Genomic DNA, 8,707 nt, shown 5'->3' on the forward strand with positions numbered 1-8,707 from the left:
GGATCGCTTTCCATGCATGCACGAACCGCTTTTCCAGTATTGCGATCGGTCCGTGCTCACACTAACATTAAGATTTAAGAAATGAATGAGCATCACACACTGTACTACCACATAATTAAGTACTTGATATTATTGTTCATATCTTCTCACTGACACTCGACATCTCCGTGCTAGATCTACGTACCAAAAGTGGCATCTTTACCACCTTTTAATCACACACAGATAATTATTCAACCACTGGCATATTACTGATCCTACTAATCCAACGAGCGGATGAGCCAAGTACTAGTAGCTACTGTACTAATCCCAACCCAACCTTAATTAATTTATATATGTGCAGTACTACTATGCTGCATATGAGTTGGTAAGTACGACGCTAATGACAAACCATGTAAATTAGTGGCTACATGCAGAAGGAAGAGCCCATCATGTGGAAGCAGGCGGGGAGCGCGTGATGCTGCTGCTGTACTGCTGGCACTGGCGGCGCGGGCCCGACGCCACCACCACTGCAGTTGCTCTCCGGCGAAGAAGAGGAAGCGGACGAGAATGAGTAGTTGGCGGGGTCGGCACCGGCGGTCTGGCGGCCGGGGTTGAACGGCGGTATGATGAGGTCGGCCGGGGCGGGCGGCGGCGGGTGGCGCCAGCGCGGGAGCGGGCCGGCCAGGAGAAGCGTCTGCAGGAGCGGGCCCGCTGAAACCACGGCCTCCACTAGCCGTCCCTTCTCCGGCAACCTCCGCGCCAGCGCCATCTCCAGCTCCGCATCCTCCTCCTGCTGATCGTTGGACGACACCACCGTCACGTGCTCGTCCATGGCGCATACTCCTTCTCCTCCTCCCTGAACGCCGACTGCATGGAGTAGCGGAGGGCCGGGGAGGCTATGGAGCGAAGCACTGGTCTGGTGGTGGTGGAGGAGGACCAGGAGGGAGTGGCAGTGGCGCCGGAGCTCGTCGCGCTCGGCGGCCGCGGACGCCACCAGTCGCGCGGCCTCGGACTCCACGCGCCGGAGCTCCGCCTGGTGCGCTCCACGCACCGCGTCCAGCTCGTTCAGCGCGCGGAGCAGCGCCTCCCGGAGCTCCGACGCTGTCGCGAAGCACTCGTCCAGCGGCTGCTGGTCGCCGCGGCCGTCGGCGTCAAAGGCGGCCAGCGGCGCGGGGTCCCACACGCCGTAAGCAAACGCCGCCTGGCCGCCGTGGAGCAGGGCGGGGTGGCAGCCGGCGCCGTGGTTTTCCATGTATGTTGGGTACGTTTATGGTTTAGAAATGTGCCGTCAATAAGCTAAGGGTGATGAGACGATGATAGTGAAGATGATATATGCATGGATGCGCGCGTGCGTGGGGTATTGGCTTGGTCATGGTGTGTGTTGTGGCCTGTGGGTGCGTATATATAGAAGATGATCTCTGGGTTTTTTCTGCCACTAAAATAAATTTTTTGTTTTGTGATTATAGGTTGACAATCTGATTATGTAAGTGTTTGTTTTGCTTTTCTATACTTCCGGGTTTTGCCTTCGGTTTGTAGATGACATTGAAAGGTTTAATGAAATTGATTAATTCAGGCTGGCTTTTGCCCGCCGTAAACACCTAAATATTTGATACGGTGTGGTTGAGGTAGGCATTCATATGCATACCTAAGACCATGTGCTATGTAGCGCCGTTCAAAGAAATTGGTGTCACAATTCGGAACCACTTTGGATAAGCTGCTATGTATGGAATCGGAACCTATCTCTGCTTACATCCCTACATGTACGTATCTTATTTTTCTCACAATTCTGCTGCTAGGTTGCACATTTGTATGAAAAAAGCGAACAACCTTGTTAAGATGCTTCTTGTGTTAGAGTATATCAGTTGATGCCTCACTATGTATCGGACCGGTTCAAGAGGAGGAGAGTGAAAAAAGCGAACAAACTTGTTAAGCTGCTTCTTATGGTTCGCTTTTACCACACATAGTGCATGGTCTAAGTGTTTTTGGTGTTTTAACTCACGAAACAGCTAGAGTGAGTTACTTCCTTCTTCCTAAGTTATGTTGCATATAATTTTTGGTCAAAATCAAAACATTATAAAGTTCGATTAAATTTTTAAAAACATATAGTATATATACATAATACATATTATTAGACCCATCATAGGATATAGTTTTATTTGTACGCAATTTTCACTAACTTATTACAGATGTTAATATTTTTTTTCATATTTACTTGGTCGAGCATTGGAAAATTTGACTTTGAACCTACATTGTAAGCAACATTATTTGGAATGGATAGAGTATTTATTGCGAGTGATCCAACAAAAAAAGTACATATAAGAAACAAAAGAAAAACACAACATAGCTTGCAAGCAGTGTCTAGAGAATAAAAGAAAACAGTAGAAGTATCAAGGCACATCATTGTCCTCCCTTTTGTGCTTGACATAGCTGATAATGTCCTCGAATCCTGGCTTGTTAGAAGTCCACCATACATAGTCTGTAAAATTTAAGCACACGGAAAATTAGTAGTTCAAGTTATTAGGTTTTATTTGGAATTGTGCATTTTTTGTATTTTTTTAGTTTCTCACTAGTTTTAATTTAATTACTCACAGGGACCATGAATTTCATAAATCATTTTATAATAAGTTTGAAATATGATGTTTTTGAAACAGTGGAGAAGTGTTGGTCGATCACAACATATAAATCAACCATTGATGGAGTGGTGAACCATGGACCTCGGGTGCAAAGCAAAAAAAAAAAGTCTTTTGAGCACATATAAATCACAAAGAAAGATAGCTTTTAGTAATTACCTTTTGTGCGCTTTTTTCTAAAAAATGAGATCCCCTTTTGTGTGCCTTTGTTAATTACCTTAGTTTCATTCTCTCCTTTTTTTCCTTTATGTTCATGAATCCTATGTTTTCCACAACAAGGGAATCCAAGATGGGAACTCCCATGCATGCACGCCCATCATACTCTAGCCAATAATGCATCTTGGCCCTAGGTTCCGCCTTCTGTCCCTATCTCTCTAACCATCATCGCTTGGCAAGTCATCTTTCACCCTTTGCCCAACTTTATCTGAAAGCTTGCAGCTAAATAATAGTTGTTCACCTGTTGGGATCTAGCTAGCTATATGCAGGCAAAGCTTGCACTGCTAGTGGCTCAAATGTGAACTGTGAAGCCCTGTGGGAACTAGGAGGAGGCTAGCTGCCTCTGGCCATGTTTGCACTAATTACAACACAAAGATATCAATTTTCATAGGGTATTTAGAGCATCTCCACCGGCAGCCCCCAAATAGTCGCCAGCACCTCCATATGGGGGACGCCGGCACTGCATCCTCTATTTGGGGGAGCTGTTCCCACACCGGCGCCTCCAAACCGGCGGCCCCGATATATGTTTCAATTAAAATCATATATAAAAACATAGAAAATCGAATAAAGAGAAGAAACTTTTCATTCCACAAACTAATACATAATTGGGAACGTGGTTTACACGAAGATGTAATTTGGAACATGGTTTTCCACAAACTAATACATAGTTTGAACCATGGTTGACACAAATATAAAACATTGCAAAATAACTAAACCTAACTAGGCTGGTCATCACAGGTTTCGTGTGTTCGCTGCCAAGAAAGAACACTCGCAGAGACACCCAGTCACCCAAACTGGAAAATCCAGCTGGTGAGGGTGCTCCTATTGGTTCTTACAAGGAAGAACATCCAAAAACACGCGTGCCTATTTTCGCTGCGAAGAAAGAACACGCAGTCATCGTCCTCCTCGGCGCTGTCGCCGTGGTAGTGACGGCGGCCGCGCGTCTCGTCGAACACCTTGATGCTCATGTCCCTCTCGCCATAGTAGGAGAACACGAGCACGAAGCCGGCTTCGAGGCGGTGGTAACGCGCGAACTTCTCCCAGCCGATGTGAAGGTACATCTTGCCGCGCGCGCCGTAGATCACGTCCACGATCCACCGGTAGTAGCCGCAGATGCAGCGAGCCCGGGCGCCCATCGCCAGCGACGAAGTCAGCGAAGGTGTCCGACAGCCTCTGGATGGCGTGTGGTTCTCCCTTGAGGATGACGACGAACTCGAATAGCACGAGCCCCTCCTCGTCATGCATGTCCGACGATGAAGATGACGGCGTCGCAGGCGACGACGAGCGTGCAGCTCTGTCGCGGCCACGACCACGACCACGGCTGCGAGCTCGGCCTGCGCCTCTACCAGCCATGGCGTCGACTCTTGAGATGGTGGCGGCTAGGATTGGGGCGAGAGGCGCTAGGGTTTGTGTGATGATGAGAGGCGGCCCTTTTTATAGGCTGGAGGGAGGCGGGGGAGCGGTGGCGCTCATTAACGTCAGCACGCAGAGTTAGGCGTGACGGGATGGTTCCCTGCGCGTCTGCGGAAACTGCACCGCCGCTGCGTCCCAATAAATCCCATCGCGAGGTAGGCGACGGTTAGGTTAAAATTAAATGTCGCTGACGCGTCGGCCCGCCACTCCCCGCTGGCGTCGTCTTTTGGGATGTGTGGCTGACAGGCGGTTACCACGCCCAAAATTTCCAGCCTCGCGAGGGGCGCCGGCGCACCTGATTCGCGCCCTTGGCCAAGGTGCCGGCACGGGGTTTCCGGCGCTTCTATTGGGCTCCAAAAATCGCCGGCGCCGTTTGGGGCGCACCGGTGTGAGCCCATTTTTTCTCCCGGCCCCCAAAACGCTATCGGGAGCGCCGGTGGAGATGCTCTTACTAGCTGCTTTGAGACAAAAGGGTAGACCAAACTAAAGTTGTATGCATTCCATCCAGCATAGTACATGCCACTAGAAATATCTGCATCCCATGAGTAGCAGAGTGTTTATATGTCCATGCGTGATGCATCCATGTGTAGTTGTGAGTTGGTAGCAAGCAGGGGTACCTGTCAGGTGGCAATTCAGAGAGCTACTTGTCATGCATGGTGACATTAGTCTTCCTTTCTAACATGGAGATGGGAGATCGTCTATAGGTCCTAGATCAGCTTCAACCATGGGAAAAAAGTGTGGTGGTTTTGTTGAAAATCTAGGGAATTTGGTTTGCTTTCTTGAAATTGGTGACCCTCTATATGTATTGTGCTTTCTATTAGGGGAAAATAATTTTTGGGTTCATGCCATGCGAGAACCGGTAGGAAGTCGTTATATCGATCGAGCGGGCTCTAATGACTGCCATAATTATGTCATCACTTAAATATTGGCTCAATCTGGTAGTTTAGACATACTTATTTCATTGCAAACATGGTGGATTTCATTTGTAATTGTTTTGCATGAAGCTGGATTATCACAATAGTCATGCAAGAATCCAAGGTGTGTACTGTGTACGTACGGCTGTCATCCAGCATTTCTGTATTTGAGCAGCTCTGTTCTACACATTTGCACACACTAGTTTTTCTACATAGCCAGGCCTTGAAGTTGTGCTCCCGTTATTATTTTTGAAACGATATTGTGCTCCCATTATTATTTTTGAAACGATATTGTCCTCCCATTAGGGAGCAATGAGAAAACAAATTAGAAAAAAGGTTGCAAAACAGTGATGTTAGAACCGCTTACATTTTCGTTACTTAGCCACCGTAGAATGTTCAATCACCTTTTAAGCCCAAGAAGTTACATACAGCTTTCTTAATTTGGCGCACCAAAATTATGACATGATTCAGAGGTATATTATATATATAGTATATACTTCTTCCAAGAAAATATTACTAAAGAGTAGTGGCCAAAGTTGTGAAGTGAAATGGTAATTAACAATAAGCCAGCTTGATATTCTTAGATAACACAAGGAAGCCTGCTTGATTTCTTAATGAATTGTCAAATGGTTACATATTACATAAGATAAAAGTCAATTTATCAGGAAAACCGAGACATAGATTCTTCTATGATTTGTCATCCTCTAGGAATGGTAAATGTCTAAATGATGAAACCATCATCTTTTGTTCTACATCGTCCACCTCATTATCATCTCAGCTCACTGTTTGCCATGTCTTGTCAGCAAGAATAAAAGTCAAGAAATATCATGGCAGCATCTAGCTGTAATGCGCTAGACCATACATGTACGTACATATCACCCCAACTCGCATGTACTTTGATTATGACACCTTCTATTCCCATTTTTATTTCCGACGATAAATACCTACTGCAGGTTCAATGAATTTAGTCATAGTTTAGCCTACATTTCGCCTAAATCTATGACAAATATCTGGGACCGGAGGGAGTAGTGATAGCAGCAGCTTATACAATCTCGCAACACATGCATACCGGAGGTTTACAGTAGGTTGACACATTGTATTGTCCTTTGAGCGTTGATGAGTTGAGCCTCATACGGAATCGTTACAAGCAAGGTCCGCTTTGGGATATTGTACTCAGATGGTTCTGAGATGTAAATCTCTTCACTAGTAGAAACAAGGGCTTTGGTTTTTTGCCCCAAATGGCTTTTGCACCGGATTTGGCACGAACCGGTGCTAAAAGGGGTCATTAGCACCGGTTCGTGGTGCGCAGCCGGCCGAGAGACCTTTTGCACCGGTTCGTGTTACGAACCGGTGCAAATGAGCTATCTTTGCACCGGTTCGTAACACAAACCGGTGCAAAAGCTTCGTCGCCGAGCATGTGTCAGCCGAGGAACCTTTAGCACCGGTTCGTGTTACGAACCGGTGCAAAAGATAGACCATTTGCACCGGTTCGTAACACGAACCGGTGCTAAAGGTCCGCAGCCCTATTTCAGCTCAGCTACCCGGCCAAACAGCCCACTCCACTTCATTTTTGCTAGGAGAAGGTGTGTGTGTTGAGTGCTACCTTGCATTTCTTTGGCATGCAAACAAGGTGCTCGATGAAATGTCTGAGAGAATGAGTTCGCTTGATTTTACACAAAATAAAAATGAGATGACACTACTAGGGAAAAGCCTATAGGTGGAGGCAAGTGGTGCCGGCGCACCACCTTGTGCATGCGCCGGTGCAAATCATTGCCGGCGCACCACATTTCAGCCGCGCCGGCGATGAAGGGGTACTGCCGGCGCACCTCGGGGAAAGGCTCGCCGGCGCTATTTCCTCGGCATGGCCCCGGCCGATTCGGGCCGGGCCCAAGAATCATTGCCGGCGCACCGGCCCGGTGGTGCGTCGGTGGAAAATTTGCTATTGCCGGCGCACCCCTGGGCCGATGCGCCGGCAATGATTCTTGGGCCTGGCCCGGTTGTGATATAGCCGAAAGGGGTATATGTTGCCGGCGCACCATGGTCCAGGTGCGCCGGCAATAACCTGGCAGTTATTTCAGCCACCAACCAGCCCACTCACTCACACACTCACTACACTCCACTTCTCCACACAAACCCGAGCCTTCTCCCAACCCAGCTCATTTTTGCCCATTTCTATCCCCAATTTCACCAATTTGACCAAACAAAATCAAAATTTTTGAGCAAATCTTCCCTTCCTACATGCATCTCCCACATCCCCCTATGTAGATCTAGATCTACTATCCCGCATTGACCGCTCAATCTAGATCTAGATCTAGAAAGTCGGCTTCCATACGCCATTGTCGCGGCGCGTCGTCTCGATCTTATCGACGAATATATCAAACAAATAGGTGATTAATGAACAAATTAAGGAATGAAATCGATGTATGTTGGACATTTGAAGAAAAGCTCTCGTGTGTGGCATATATATATGTTGTGCTTGTGCTTGTGTGTGTGTTGGCGTTGAAAATGAGTTGCCAACGTTGCGCCGAAATGTTGATTCTTCAAGTTTCCGTTTCGGCACATTTCTGGCGCTCCTATGTCCTACCGTGTAGGAAGGTCATGCCGAAATTTTCCGTGAAAACTACCGACGGATGCATGGTTCTAATGAATTATGTAATCTTACCATGCAGGCGATAATGGTTATCGAGATGAGTGAAAGCATCGTGATGAGATATCTGAAACACGCGATCATCGACATGTATGAAAATAACCGCACGGAGGTATTGTGTCCGTGCCGGAGATGCAAACGAGGGAAATGGTTTGACCCGTATTCGAGCAAGTTGCGGGGGCACCTGCTCACTAATGGTTTCATGCATGGACACACTCAATGGATGAGTGATGATGGCGCGGAGGTCAATGGGGCGACGGCGGCAGTTGGTAAAAATGGCCGGCAAGAAGGAGGGCATCATGATACGGATGACGATGAAGAGTTTGTCGCACATGACGATAACCTTGACGACGACAATAACCTTGACGACGACAATAACCTTGACGACGACGAAGAGGTGCCGCTAGCTTCGGTCGTGCGGGACCCTCATCTTCAAGATCCGCTTCTCGAAAAGACGAAAGGCGCCAAGCGGAAATCAAAGCTTGAGCAACTCGAGATAGACTCGAATACTCCGTTGTACGACTCAGGTCGCGGGTTGGGGGAGTCTCGCTTGAGAGTAGCTCTCGATGTGCTGCAGATGAAGGCGAAACACGGATGGACGGACACAAGCGTCGACGACATCCCGGAATACGTGAAAGATCTCCTTCCTCGCCGGGAACACGTGTCTCGGTAGTCTAGCCGAGGCCAAGAGAATCACGTGCCCTCTCGACTTACCCCACGAAAAGTATCACGCCCGCATCAACGATCGTATCATGTATCGCAAGGAGCACATGGACAAGACCAAATGTCCCGTGTGTGAAGCTGAACGGTACAAGAAAGGGAAGAAGAAAGCTCCTCGGAAAGTTGTGTGGTACTTCCCGCTTGCCCCCGGCTTCAACGGTTCTACGCGGACCGCAAGGAAGCAAAGC

Source organism: Lolium rigidum, chromosome 7 (genome assembly GCF_022539505.1).
Source record: "Lolium rigidum isolate FL_2022 chromosome 7, APGP_CSIRO_Lrig_0.1, whole genome shotgun sequence".
NCBI classification, from domain to species: domain Eukaryota; kingdom Viridiplantae; phylum Streptophyta; class Magnoliopsida; order Poales; family Poaceae; genus Lolium; species Lolium rigidum.